This window comes from Sus scrofa, chromosome 5, assembly GCF_054392235.1.
Source record: "Sus scrofa isolate SSC_HxYL_T2T_F1_AM1 chromosome 5, Sscrofa_HxYL_maternal_Yorkshire_Landrace_v2.0, whole genome shotgun sequence".
Classification (NCBI taxonomy): domain Eukaryota; kingdom Metazoa; phylum Chordata; class Mammalia; order Artiodactyla; family Suidae; genus Sus; species Sus scrofa.
In genome coordinates, this window is record NC_139387.1 from 100,494,955 (window position 1) to 100,509,061 (window position 14,107).

The following is a 14,107-nucleotide window of genomic DNA, read 5'->3' on the forward strand; positions in this document are numbered from 1 at the left end:
ATCATAAAAACACTTGCTACAAATAAAAGTCCAGGACCAGATGGCTGCACAGGTGAATTCTACAAACATACAAAGGGGAACTTATACACATCCTCCTTAAACTTTTTCAAAAGGTTGAAGAAGAGGGAACACTCCCAAAGATATTCTATGATGTCACCATCACCCTAATTCCAAAACCAGACAAAGATACTACCAAAAAAGAAAACTATAGGCCAGCATCTTTGATGAATATAGATGCAAAAATTCTCAAACAAAATTTTAACCATCTGAATTCAACAACATATAGAAAAGATCATACACCATGACCATTTGGGATTCATCCCAGGTGCACAAGGATGGTTCAACATACGCAAAACAAAGTCATACACCACATTAACAAAGGACGAGTCAAAAACCACACGATCATCTCAATAGATGCAGAAAAAGCATTTGACAAAGTACAACATCCATTCATGATCAAAACTCTTACCAAAGTGGGCATAGAGGGAACATACCGTAACATAATCAAAGCCATTTACAACAAACTCACAGCAAATGTAATACTCAATGGAGAAAAGCTGAAAGCCTTCCCACTAAAATCTGGAAAGAGACAAGGATGCCCACTCTCACTACTGTTATTCAACGTAGTACTGGAAGTCTTAGCCACAACAATCAGACAAAAAGAAGAAATAAAAGGCATCCAAATAGGAAGAGAAGAGGTAAAACTGTCACTGTATGCAGATGACATGATACTATATATAGAAAACCCTAAGGACTCAGTCCAAAAACTACTGTTTTTTGTTTGTTTTTTTTTTGTTTTCTTTTTGGTCTTTCTGGCTTTTTTATTCCTTTTTTTTTCTTTTTTGGCTTTTTGCTTGGGCTGCTCCTGCGGCATATGGAGGTTCCCAGGCTAGGGGTCGAATCAGAGCTGCAGCCACCAGCCTACGCCAGAGCCACAGCAATGTGGGATCCGAGCCGCATCTGTAACCTACACCACAGCTCAGGGCAACACTGGATCCTTTAACCCACTGAGCGAGACCAGGGATCAAACCCGCAACCTCATGGTTCCTAGTTCGATTCGTTAATCACTTTGCCATGACGGGAACTCCCCAAAAACTACTTTTGAACTGATCAACAAATCCAGCAAAGTAGCAGGGTATAAGATTAACGTCCAGAAATCAGTCACATTTCTGTACACTAACAATGAAATATTAGAAAAGGAATACAAAAATGCAATATTTGCACCTCCCAAAAATGAAACACCTGGGAATACACCTGACCAAGGAGGTAAAGGACTTATATGCCAAGAACTATAAAACATTCATCAAGGAAATTAAAGAAGATGTAAAGACATGGAAAGATATTCCATGCTCCTGGGTGGGAAAAATTAATATTGTAAAAATGGCCCTACTACCCAAAGCAATCTACAGATTCAATGCAATCCTTATCAAATTATCCATGACATTTTTCACAGAACTAGAACAAACAATCCAAAAATTTATAGGGAACCACAAAAGACCCAAAATTTCCAAAGCAATTCTGAGAAACAAAAGCCAAGCAGGAGGCATAACTCTCCCAGACTTCAGGCAATATTACAAAGCCACAGTCATCAAGACAGTGTGGTATTGGTACTAAAACAGACTTACAGACAAATGGAACAGAATAGAGAACCCAGAAATAAACCCAGACACCTATGGGCAATTAATCTTTGACAAAGGAGGCAAGAACATAAAATGGGAAAAAAGTCTTTTCAGCAAGTACTGCTGGGAAACCTGGACAGCTGCATGCAAATAAATGAAACTAGAACATGCCCTCATGCCATGCATGAAAATAAACTCAAAGTGGCTTAATGACTTAAATATAAGACAAGACACCATTAAACTCCTTTAAGAGAACATAGGCAAAAACATTCTCTGATGTAAACCTTATGAATATTTTCTCAGGTCAGTCTCCCAAAGCAACAGAAATAAAAGCAATAATACACCAATGGGGCCTAATCAAACTAACAAGCTTTTGCACAGCAAAGGAAACCATACAGAAAACAAAAAGACAACTTACAGAATGGGAGAAAATAGTTTCAAATGATGCAATGGACAAGGGCTTAATCTCTAGAATATACAAGCAACTTATACAACTCAACAGCAAAAAAGCCAACCACCCAATGGAAAAATGGGCAAATAGACATTTTTCCAAGGAAGATGTACAGATGTCCAACAAGCACATGAAAAAATTATTCATAGAGAAATGCAAATCAAAACTACCACGAGATACCACCTCACACCAGTCAGAATTACCCTTATTAAAAGTCCGCAAATAACAAATGCTGGAAGGGGTGTGGAGAAAAGGGAACCCTCCTGCACTGTTGGTGGGAAGGTAAGCTGGTACAACCACTACAGAGAACAGTATGGAGGTACCTTAGAAATCTATACATAGAACTACTGTATGACCCAGCAATCCACTCTTGGGCATATATCCAGACAAAACCTTCCTTAAAAAAGACACATGCACCTGCATGTTCACTGCAGCACTATTCACAATAGCCAAGACATGGAAACAATCCAAATGTCCATCGACAGATGATTGGATTCGGAAGATGTGGTATATATACACAATGGAATACTACTCAGCCATAAAAAAGAATGACATAATGCCATTTACAGCAACATGGATGGAACTAGAGACTCTCATACTGAGTGAAGTAAGTCAGAAAGAGAAAGAAAAATATCATATCACTTATATCTGCAATCTAATATACAGCACAAATGAACCTTTCCACAGACAAGAAAATCAAGGACTTAGAGAATAGACTTGTGGTTGCCAAGGGGGAGGGAGAGGGATTGAGGTAGATTGGGAGCTTGGGGTTAATAGATGCAAACTATTTCCTTAGGAATGGGTTAGAAATGAGATCCTGCTGTGTAGCACTGGGAACTATGTCTAGTCACTTATGATGGAGCATGATAATGTGAGAAAATAGCATGTTTACATGTATGTATAACTGGGTCACCATGCTGTACAGTAGGAAAAAAAACCTATTGAGGAAATAACAATTTAAGAAAAAATATCCACAAATCAATCAGTGTGCTACACAAAACAAATTAGAGAACCAAAACTGTATGATCATCTCCACAGATTCAGAAAAAGTTTTTGACACACCCAATACTCATTTCTCATAAAAACCCTCCATAAAGTTGTCAAAGAAGGAACCCACCTCAACATAACAAAAGCCATATATGACAAACCCACAGCTAACATTATTCTCAATGGGGAAAAGCTGAAAGAATTCCTGCTAAGATCAGGAACAAGACAAGAATGTCCACTCTCATCATTTCCATTCAACATAGTTTTCGAAGTCCTATCCATAGTCATCAGAGCAGAAAAAGAAATAAAAGGAATCCAGACTGGAAAGGAAGAGATAAAACTATCACTGTTTGCAGAGGACACGATACTGGACCTGACAATCCTAAAGATATTACCAGACAACTGTTAGAGCTCATCAATGAACTTGGCAAAGCTGCAGGGTACAAAATTAACACACAGAAATCAATCGCATTTCTATATACAGACAAAAGATCAGAAAGAGAAATTGGGGGAACAATCCCATTTACCATCACATCAAAAAAATAAAATACCTATGAATAAACCTACCCAAAGAGACAAAAGACATGTACTCCAAAAAGTGTAAGATACTGATGAATGAAATCATAGTTGATAAAAACAGATGGAAAGACATACCACGTTCTTAGATTAGAGGAATCAAAATTGTCAGAATGACTATAATCCCCAGGGCAATCTGCAGACTCAATGCAATTCCTATCAAATTACCAATGGCATTTTTCAAAGAACTGGAAAAAAAAATTTTTTTAATTTGTATGGCAATGCCAAAGACACCAAAGAGCCAAAGCAATCCTGACAAAGAAAAATGGAGCTGGTACAGTCAGACCACAGACTATATTACAAAGCTACAGTCATCAAAACAGTATGGTAGTGGCACAAAAAAACAGACACATCGATCAATGTCACAGAAAAGAAAGCCCAGAAATAAACCCACGCACCTATAGTCAATTAATGTATGACCTAGGAGGCAAGAATATCAAATGGAGAAAAAAGACAGTCTCTTCAGTAAGTGGTGCTGGAAAAACTGGACAGCTACATGCTAAAGAACAAAATCAGAACACTCTCTTAACACCATATACAAATTAAACTTAAAATGGATTAAAGATCTAAATGTTAAGACTGGATACTATAAAACAGAGGAAAACACAGGCCAAACACTCTCTGACATAGGCCAAACACTCTGACAGAAACCACAGCAATTCCTTCTCAGATCTACCTCCCAGAGTAATGACAATAAAATAAAAAATACACAAATGAAACCTAATTAAAGCCAAAACCTTTTGCGCAGCAGAAGAACCCATAAAAAAATGAAGAGACAACCCACAGAATGGGAGAAAATATTTGCAAATGATGCAACTGACAAGGGATTAATCTTTCAAATATACAAACAGCTCATTCAGCTCAATGTCAAACAAAAAGCACCCAGTAAAAAAATGGGCAGAAGATCTAAATAGACATTTCTCCAAAGACGACACACAGATGCCAAAAAAAAAAAGAAAGAAAGAAAGAAAGAAAGAAAAAGGTGTTCAACATCGCTAATTACAAAATGCAAATCAAAACTACAAAGACACATCACCGTACACCATTCAGACTGGCCATCATAAAAAGTCTATAAACAATAATGTTGGAGAGGATGTAGAGAAAGGGAACCCTCCTGCACTGTTGGTGGGATGTAAAGTGATACAACTACATGGAAAACAGTATGGAGGTTCCTCAAAAAAACTAAAAATAGAAGTACCCTATGATCCAGCAATCTTACTCTTGGGCGTTTATCTGGAGAAATCTGTTTTGAAAAAAGACATGCACCCCAATGTTCATTGCAGCTGTATTCACAATAGCCAAGAGAGGGCAGAAACCTAAAGCCCATCAACAGGGGAATGGACAAAAAAGATGAGGTACATATATACAATGGAACAGTAGCCATAAAAAAGAATGAAATAATGCCAACTGCAGTAACATGGATGAACCTAGAGATTATCATACTAAGTGAGGTTGACAGTGAAAGACAAACATCATATGGTATCATTTATATGCGGAATTAAAAAAAATAGATTCAAATGAACTTATTTGTAAAACAGGAACAGACTCAGAGACTTTGACAACAAACTTACTATGTTTACCAAAGGGGATTGGTGGGGGATGGGGGAAGGGAAGGACTGAGGGTTTGGGATTGGCCTTGCACACTGCAGTATATGAAGTGACTGGCCAGTGGGAACCTACTGCACAGCACAGGGAACTCTTCCCAAAATTCTGTGATAATCTATATGGGAAAAGACTCTGAAAAAGAATGGATGTGTGTATTTGTACAACCGAATCACTTGTGCAGCAGAAATTATCGCAACATTGTAAATCAACTATACTTCAATAAAGCTTAAAAAAAAAGGGGAGGGGAACACAAAGGAGAGTTAATACCTATCCTTCTGCAACTATTCCAAAAAGCTGCAGAGGAAGGAATGCACCCAAACTCATTCCATGAGGCCACCATTACCCTGATACCAAAACTAGACAAAGTTACGACAAAAAAGATTATAAGCCAATGTCATTGATGAACACAAGTATGAAAACCAAACCTAACAATACATTAAAGGGATTATACACCATAATCATGTGCGATTTATCCCACTGATGCAAAGACTTTTCAGTATCAGCACGTCAATCAGTATGACAGACCACATTAACAAATTAAAGAGTCAAAACCATATGATTATCTCAATTAGATGCAGAAACAGATTTTGACAAAATCCAACACCCATTTCCAACCATAATTCGAGTAGATACATGCATCCCAGAAAAAGTTTTAAATTTTATAAAACAGTCTATAAATAGTAAATGCTGGAGTGGGTGCAGAGAAAAGGGAACCCTCTTACACTGTTGGTGGGAATGTAAATTGGTACGACCACTATGGAAATTAGTATGAAAGTTCCTCAAAAAACTAAAAATGTAACTGCCATATAATCTACCAATTCCACTCCTGGGCATCTATCCAGACAAAAACCATAATTCAAAAAGATAAATGCACTCCTATGTTCATTGCAGTCCTATTACAATGATCAAAACAGGGGAGTAAACTAAATGTCCACAGACAGAAAAATGTATTTAAAATGTGCTACATATATACAATGGAATATTACTTAGCCATAAAAATGAATTAAATAATGCCATTTTCAGCCACATGGATGGTCTTAGAAATGATCATATTAAGTAAGTTAGACAGAGAAGACCAACATTGTATGATACTACCTATACGTGGAATCTAAAAAAAGTGATATAAACTTATTTGCAAAACAGAAACAGATTCACAGACTTAGAAAACAAACTTATAGTCACCCAAGATGAAAGGTATAGGAAGGGAGATAAATTTGGAGTTTGGGAGTGACATATACACACTACTACCTATAAAATAATCAGTGAGAACTTTCTATATAGGATAAGGAACTCTAGTCAACAGTCTCTAATAACCTATGTGTGAAAAGAATCTGAAAAGGGATAGATCTATTACAAATAAATAACTGAATCACCTTTCTTTACACCTGAAACTGATATAACATTGTAAGCCACCAATACTGCACTGCAATATTAATTCAAAATAAATGTACCAATTTTTATATAATTTCATCTTAATCCTATCTTTTATACCTTTAGGTTGTAGACTCCATTAGGACCCAATCAACAAGCCTTAGTCTTGCAAGGAGACCTAAAACTTTTTCTATTTATCCCCACATATATAAAAAAGGGTCTAGGGTCCCCAGTGAGGAATTGAGCCAAGGGATGCAGGCTCTTTTGTCAATTTTTTAACTTGATTAATTGGCCTAACTGTTGTCCCTAGTAACTGTTGGTCAGCTATCTCAGTGCAATTTTTTCCCAGCCTTCTAAAGTAAGTACTTAGGAGTTCCCATTGTAGCTCAGCAGATCAAGAACCCAAAATAGTATCTGTGAGGATGCGGGACCTATCCTTAGCCTCACTCAGTGAGTTACGGATCTGATCATAGATGTGGCTTGGATCCCATGCTGGGGTGGCTGTGGTGTAGGCCCACAGCTGCAGCTCTGACTTGACCCCTAGCCTGGGAACCTCCACATGCTGCTCTATGGAGAAAAAAAAAAAAAGTATGTAGTTAAACTGGAGTAAATAGAACAAACTTGTTTGAGGCCCTTTAATGTTGGGAACTAAAAGGGGGTCTCGGGTCTCTCTGTCCCATCCAATCTTAGGTAGTATATCAAACCTTTGTTTTAATCCTTTTTTTTTTGAGGCTGCATTGGCAGCATATGGAAATTTCCAGGCTAGGCGCTGAATTAGAGCTACAGCTGCTGGCCTCTGCCACAGCCATGCCAGATCCTTAACCCTTTGAGCAAGGCCAGAGATCAAAACTCGCATCCTCATGGATACTAATTGGGTTCATTATCGCTGAGCCACAATGGGAACTCCCTGTCTCAATCCTTTTCATGTCCACTTTATTTCTTAAAAACCATCTGAAGATGTATCTCAGGACTAAGATATATCTGTAGTCCTTTTAAAATTTCCTCGTTGAAAATCAGTCTCTAGACTTTCCTTCAGTTTTTTCTTACTTCCTTGTTAATCAACCTAATTAACATGAATGTTCCTAGCAGCGTCTTGAGACCCACTGAGGGGAAGGAGACGACCATGAATAGGGCTTCCCCAAACCTTTTGTTTGTTTAAATTAAGGGTGTTCTTAGATTAACTGTTATATAATTTTTCCACCTTTTAACCATTTTTTATAGGTATCAGCCAAATAGCTGTTTATATTGAGGATGCTGTAAAAATTCACCAATGCAGAAGCTTCTCCAATTTAAAGGACCCATTGTGCAGCCATTTGTGAAATATCTTAATAATGGCTGAAATCAGTAAGACCCAAGAGGTGCTCCCACATGACAGGGGGAGAGATGTTTTCTATAGAAGATTCAGTGAGTTTACTCCCCAGCATCACCTAGGAGCACCCATGGTGGACTTAGACTACAGAAGGGAGAACCGAGAAACCTAAGAGCTGGAACCACTCCTGTAGGATAAAAACTAGAGGTGTTAGGGAGCATGCCCTGTGGTGCAGTGGGTTAAGAATCCAACTGCCACAGCACAGGTCGAGGGTTCAATCCCCGGCCAGTTGCAGCAGATTCAAGGATCTGGCACTGCTGCAGCTGGTCCCTGTCCCAGGAACTCCATAGCCGTGGCCGGACAAAAAGAAAAAAGGAAAAAGAAATTCTAGAAGAACTAGGCTCTCCAAGAGGACTTGGACCCACCACAAGATCAACACTGGTTTATTCTGTCTCCACAGACAGACCTCGGGATAGGGAACAAAGCTGTCATGACAAAAAGGAACGACAGATTGCTCGTCTTCAGCTAACCCCTCAGCCAGGTTTATGGATGTACAAATTTACACTTCAAAGTCCTTACTCAATTGGGAATTAAAGGAAATCTCCCCCTGAAAATGACTCAGATGGGCTTCTTCGATCGCGTACACAAAGTTATAGAACGTCTGTTAGATCAAACATTGTTTTCGAATTCGGACCTTAAAAGAAATACTTGGCAGTCAAACAGACGGCGAGTCTGAGCAGTCTTCTGTCTGACTCTGCCACTTCTCAGGGGATTTTATCATTTTAACCACGGGTGCTCGGATCACTGAGTGGCCAGGTCTTGTGCATGTCTCTCTGGCAGCAATGTTTTCATTCAAGATGAGCGGGTGTCTCTAGAGGGACGGCTGCCCGGCAGGGGACTTGCCTCCCCCACTCCTAAGAGTTTCTTCCTCGCCGTCGAAAGCCGTTGCCGACTGTGAGATGTCCCCTCTTTGCAACTGAAAGCTCTCATGAGATATCTTCACTTTTATTTTGACAAGCTATGAAAGCCGATTCAAACAAAAAAAGACAGGCCCGTCTCCCACCTAATTACTCATCCAACTGCGCTCAGAGTCTTTCAACTGATCAAAGTCTTCCTGGTCTTTCAGCTGCGATAACGCACTCTGCATCTTGTCTAAGCTGCATGTAGAGTCCCAGGTCTTTTTTTTTTTTTTTTCATTTTTTAAAGTTTTACCCAAGTATAGCTGATTTGCAATGCTGTGATAATTTCTGCCGAACAGCACATCCATTCTCGCTCAGATCAGTTTCCCACAGAGATTATCACAGACGACTGGGTCTTTTAACTGAGGACAACCCATGTACTTCTTTAAACCAGGTTTCAAGGCGTACCTCCTCCTCCAGGGAAGAGCTGACCAGCACCGAATATGCATCATTAGGACCAATAGCCAGGAAGGGGAGATCTAAGATTAAGGAAAGACCATTCCGAAGTCATGTGGACTCTGAAGAAGCCGATGGACACGAGAGGCTTCTGCTGGTACCACAGCTACGATGGCGTTCAGGCAAAATAGAGACGTCTTCTCTGGGTCCCTTAGTTGGGCACCATGACTGTCAACTGGAAAAAAACAAACAAGAGACAACACCACATAACCTCCGAGTTGAGAATTCAGTGGGATTACTGAGGACTGAAGTCCAGATACGAACTCTGACAGCTCCGAGCGACTGTTCCAAAGAGGTCAGGCAGGAGCCAGGATATTTAGGAGCTTTGGCCAAAAAATCCAGGTGGTCAGAACATCCCAAGGTCACTGTTGAAGAAAATGGGACATTAATGAATTTAGCCCTTTTCTCTACATGGGAAGATTCAAGAGTCTGGGTTTGTTGAACTTATTCCTTTGATATGTACCTTCTCTCGGGCCAGTATCCTGTTTTTCCTCCATCCTGAATTCCCTTCTGGATGCACCACTGGGATTAGCTGCGAAGGCGATGGTGTGGTGGTGGTGGTGGTGGTGGTGGTGGTGGTGGTGGTGGGTAACCCGCTTTCTTCACCCCGAATTCCCCTCAGGGCACCACAGGGCGAGCCGCAGTGGCCAACGACTTGATGGCCACAATATCCTTTGTTGACATGACAGGAGATAGTCTATGTCCATGTGGATATTGACTAAATGAGAATGTTTTATTCAAATGTTTTAAAAACATTCTCGAAAATTCTTTTACAGGCCAAAGCAGTTACAGCTGGGTTGAATGGACTGGAAGAAACACAATGTGTAAAAATTTAGATACTCAATATTTGGGGCTCAGTGGGCATTGCTCTGACCTACATATTTGAAGCCTGAGAGAGTTGCATGAAAGTTCTGGCATTGCTTTTGTCTAGTCATATGACCTGAAGGAAACTAAGCTTTGTCTTTTTCTCTAACTGTAAGAAGGTGAAAATGTGAATTTTGTTTATGAAATTAGCGCAGTAGCTGTCAGAGAGTTAAGTGCTCAGTAAGCAGTAGCGATTTTGTTATTTATTATTATTTTGTTTCCCCGGACTGTATTTCCAAGTATGATTAAGTGTAACTCTAGAAAAGAGACAAGGACTCAATGTTCAGTGCCAAAAAAAAAAAGGAATATGTAATGTTTAACCCAAAGTTAATGTTTCATTTTTCAATTTCAACCAAAAGACTACATACAATTTGCCTTCTATACATAACATAAGACTGAGGCCAAAAGCTAGCCGTTGAGCAACCCCAGAGGAACTCAGCCTGAGAGTACAAATGTCATAATTATCCTCAATAAAGGCAGAGCAAAAATAGGATGTGGGAGAAAGGCCTGAAATGTGAGTCAAGTGTCACTGAGACAAAGACTTACCTGGAACGCATACTCTCCTTGCCTTCTGCTGTTTGCTTACCACATTTCATGTAAAGGTAAGGCCGTCCAGATCCTCGGTGTCCTTTCATTTATGTGTAGAGCAAACTTGGAGTCTGTTATCAAGATAATTTCCATGTATTTAAGAGGTATTGGGCTGCACCCCACAGGTCTGCAAGCCTGCTATGTGTCCAGTCTTGAAACCAAAGGAAGAACCTAGAGCTAGGGAGAAACCAGTGGTTCACTGGACAGGGAGTCTTACACATCCCAAGCAAGAGGTCCTGGAGCAACTCCCCCCATGATGTGCGGCTGGAGGCAGGCAGGACCTGGAAGCAACCTTCACCATCCTGCGGAGAAGGAGGCTTCCATTTACAGAGGAAAATGATGCCAGGTTGGCTCATCAGTCAGCAGGGAAACCAGCAGATGGGCCATGTCCCTGCCAGTCCCCCAGGTTAATGACCATCACGAGGGTAGATTTTTTTCCCTTTAATAACTAGCAGGTGGAGCCCTTCTGGCCTCACGATTAGAACGATCATTAGTTACCAGTGGGGGCAGGGGGTAAGCACGTTCATGGGTGAGGGAGCAGGGGAAGCAGGGACTGGTCCAGCCGGGGATGTACAGAGAGCAAGAGGACAGCCACCTCGAGTGGCCTGACCAGACCCTCCACCCCCGCACATACCCTGCATGACGCTTACAATCTTGGTCTGCCCCTCATCCAAGATGTCCCTGAGCTCAGGTATGTGGAGGTGCACAGCCACCAAACACAAGTGCAATGCACAACAGAAGCTCAAGGGTATCAAGAGTCCAAGAGGTGGGCAGATTTTGGGGCCAAGTAGTTATGGGGTCACCAGTCACCAGTCCATGGAAATCCAGAGAATGACAATGCCATCTTGCCATAGACCCAGCAATCGAACTCATCTCTCAGCGAGGCCACTCTTCTTGCGCAGCCCACAAACGGATTCCCTCCACTCCAACCAGGGATCAGGTGTAAGATGTTGAACAGGCACAGTACAGGGAAGATCATAACCATCGAGCAAAATACAGGCAGTAAACGAGTTCCGAGACATACCACCCCCATCCCTGGTTAGGCCTGGCCTCCTGTCCACACTCAGCTGGTGCCAAATAGGGGGAGGCAGTGTAACAACAGACCACACGGTACATATAATGGTGCCTTCCTCCAGTAGGGACCCAGGTTAGTTACCTGAGAGTCTTAGGTGGGGCCGGGTAGAAGACAGGTGCAATCTGTGAATCCCTTTCTAATCCCATTCCCTTGAGGGCAGCAAACCCAAACCACCGGGGACTTACCTGCCAGTCCCACCTTATCATGTGTTCCCCTAGGCATAGATCCTGCGACAAGGGCAAATGTGAGTTATTGTCCTGACCAAGAGTCAGCGTTGAATGTTTGGTGGTCCACAGTTGAATTCGGATTGTGCTGACCAGGTGCCCCTGTGTTAACATGGTGTAGGCACTGGAACGCTGCTCCTCGGATGTTCAGCGATGGTTTGCAGGGCCTGAGTTCACGTCCTGGGTCCACGTGTTGAGAGTGTAGGTTTCTATCTCAATTGCTGTTTAAGCAATCCACTCATCCTTTCAATTATCCCAGCAGCAGTAGGGCTGAGGGGCAGGTGGGAACGCCAGTGTGGGGCGTTGTTCTCAGCCTTCCGGAACTCCATGGCCAGAAAGTGGGGTTGTTTGCGTTGCTTGATGACGCAGGTAGGCCTTTGGCAATGTCTTCCACCTGTTGGAAGGCATCTTGGATGGCGTGTAGCTGCCGTTCCATCATACAGTATCATTGCTCTGCTCCTTTCCACAGCTGGGACCAGAAGCCCAAGGGTACTCTTACTATTTTGCTGTTGTCAGAGGCCCCAACCCAACCCTTCCAGGTAACTGGCCACATCCAGGTCACAAGCCTGTCCAACAGTTAATATCCCTAAAGCTTGTGTCTGTAATTTGTTAGGGGTAGTGAGTTGGGGTTTGCCTGTATTTGGTGGATAACCCAGTTCCCTGCACTCTGTCCGTATTCACCAGCCATCCCTGGGCAGTCAGATGAAACAGGAGCATGAGGCTGCTACTCTAAACTGGAGAGAGACTGAGGTTAACAGGATATATCAATAAATGGAAGAGAAAGACATCTCTCATGGTAGTCAACTGCCACTGGGCCCCACATGTTAGCAGACAGATTACCCCAGGACCCCCCCTCAGCTTTCAGGCCCCAAGTGCCACTGGAAAACCACCCCAGGGGTCTCCCCACAACCTTGCATTCCTCATCCTTGTTTCCCGACATCTTGGAGCTCATGGGAGTTTCCTTGGCCTCCTTGCTGGCCAATTGTTGGGCTGTAACCCGCAGGCCCACAGACCCTGTACTTGCCCAGCCCTCTTGAGACCAAAGAAAAATCCCGAAGACCTCAACAGAGACATCAGAGGTTCATTGGAAAGGGGCTCTTACGCATCCAATGCAAAAGGTCCTGGAGGAACAGCCCACTCATGGTGCACGGCCAAAGGCAGGCAGGACGCGGCAACCTTCTTACCCACCCTGGTGAGGAGGCTACCATTTATAGGGGGGAAGTGACATCAGCTTGGCTCATCAATCACCAGGGAAACCAGCAGCTGGGCCACATTCCTCACAGCCTCTCGGGTTAATGACCCTCACGGGGGGTAGATTTAATAAGCTCACAGGTGGAACCATTCTGGTCTAAGGATTAGAACCATCACTAATCACTAGCTGGGGTAGGGGGCAAGAACGTTCAGGTGAGGGGTTGCAGGTGAAGCAGGGACTGGTCCAGCAGGGGATATACGGAGAGCAAGGAACAGCCATGTCAAGTGTCCTGACCTTACAGGAGGATCGGATAATAAACCATCTATCCATGTTTAGAACTATTTGGCTGCTGAGCAAAAAAATGTTTTGAATATTTGGAGTATTTACAAATAATTATGCTCAATGCATGAGCAAATTTAATAATAAAAACTGCTGGGTCTAGAGGAGCTATTGGAGTGGAATTACAATAATCCACTATAGGCTTCATTTTCCCTGATGGCTTATACAACGTTTTGCCTTGGCAAGTCACAAAGTCTTAGACTTCATGCACCAGAGAGTTTATGACTGTACATTGAATCTAGGAACAAAGTGTAATTGCCAGGTCGTCCTCCATAAGCCCCAGCTGTGACTCAGCCAGATAACACAATGGTAGCCTGGGCTTACTAGGAAAATAGGTCAATGGCTTGCCAAGAGGCAGAGGTCAATGGCGGTGGAAAGGGTGTGTATAACTACTTGTTTCTTTGCAAATTCCATCGGCTGCATTTTCTTTTGGGTCAGATTTCAAGCATGTTTCTATTAGAAATAAAGACTCTGATCTGAGATTCTTCTCAT

General features: G+C 42.1%; 1 long non-coding RNA gene across 2 annotated transcripts; it reads right to left on the reverse strand.

The window, feature by feature from the left end:
* Positions 1-8,909: 8,909 nt before the first annotated feature.
* LOC110260802 (uncharacterized) lies at positions 8,910-13,313 on the reverse strand. Of its 2 annotated transcripts, none has more exons than XR_014804511.1 (6): positions 13,187-13,292; positions 12,046-12,818; positions 10,744-10,962; positions 9,797-10,139; positions 9,598-9,698; positions 8,910-9,508 (listed from the first exon to the last, which is right to left on the reverse strand). It is a non-coding gene; the product is annotated as an uncharacterized LOC110260802 (long non-coding RNA). The 2 variants fall into 2 exon arrangements; XR_014804512.1 differs by having other exon boundaries at positions 9,097-9,508; positions 12,046-12,553; positions 12,995-13,313.
* Positions 13,314-14,107: the final 794 nt, after the last annotated feature.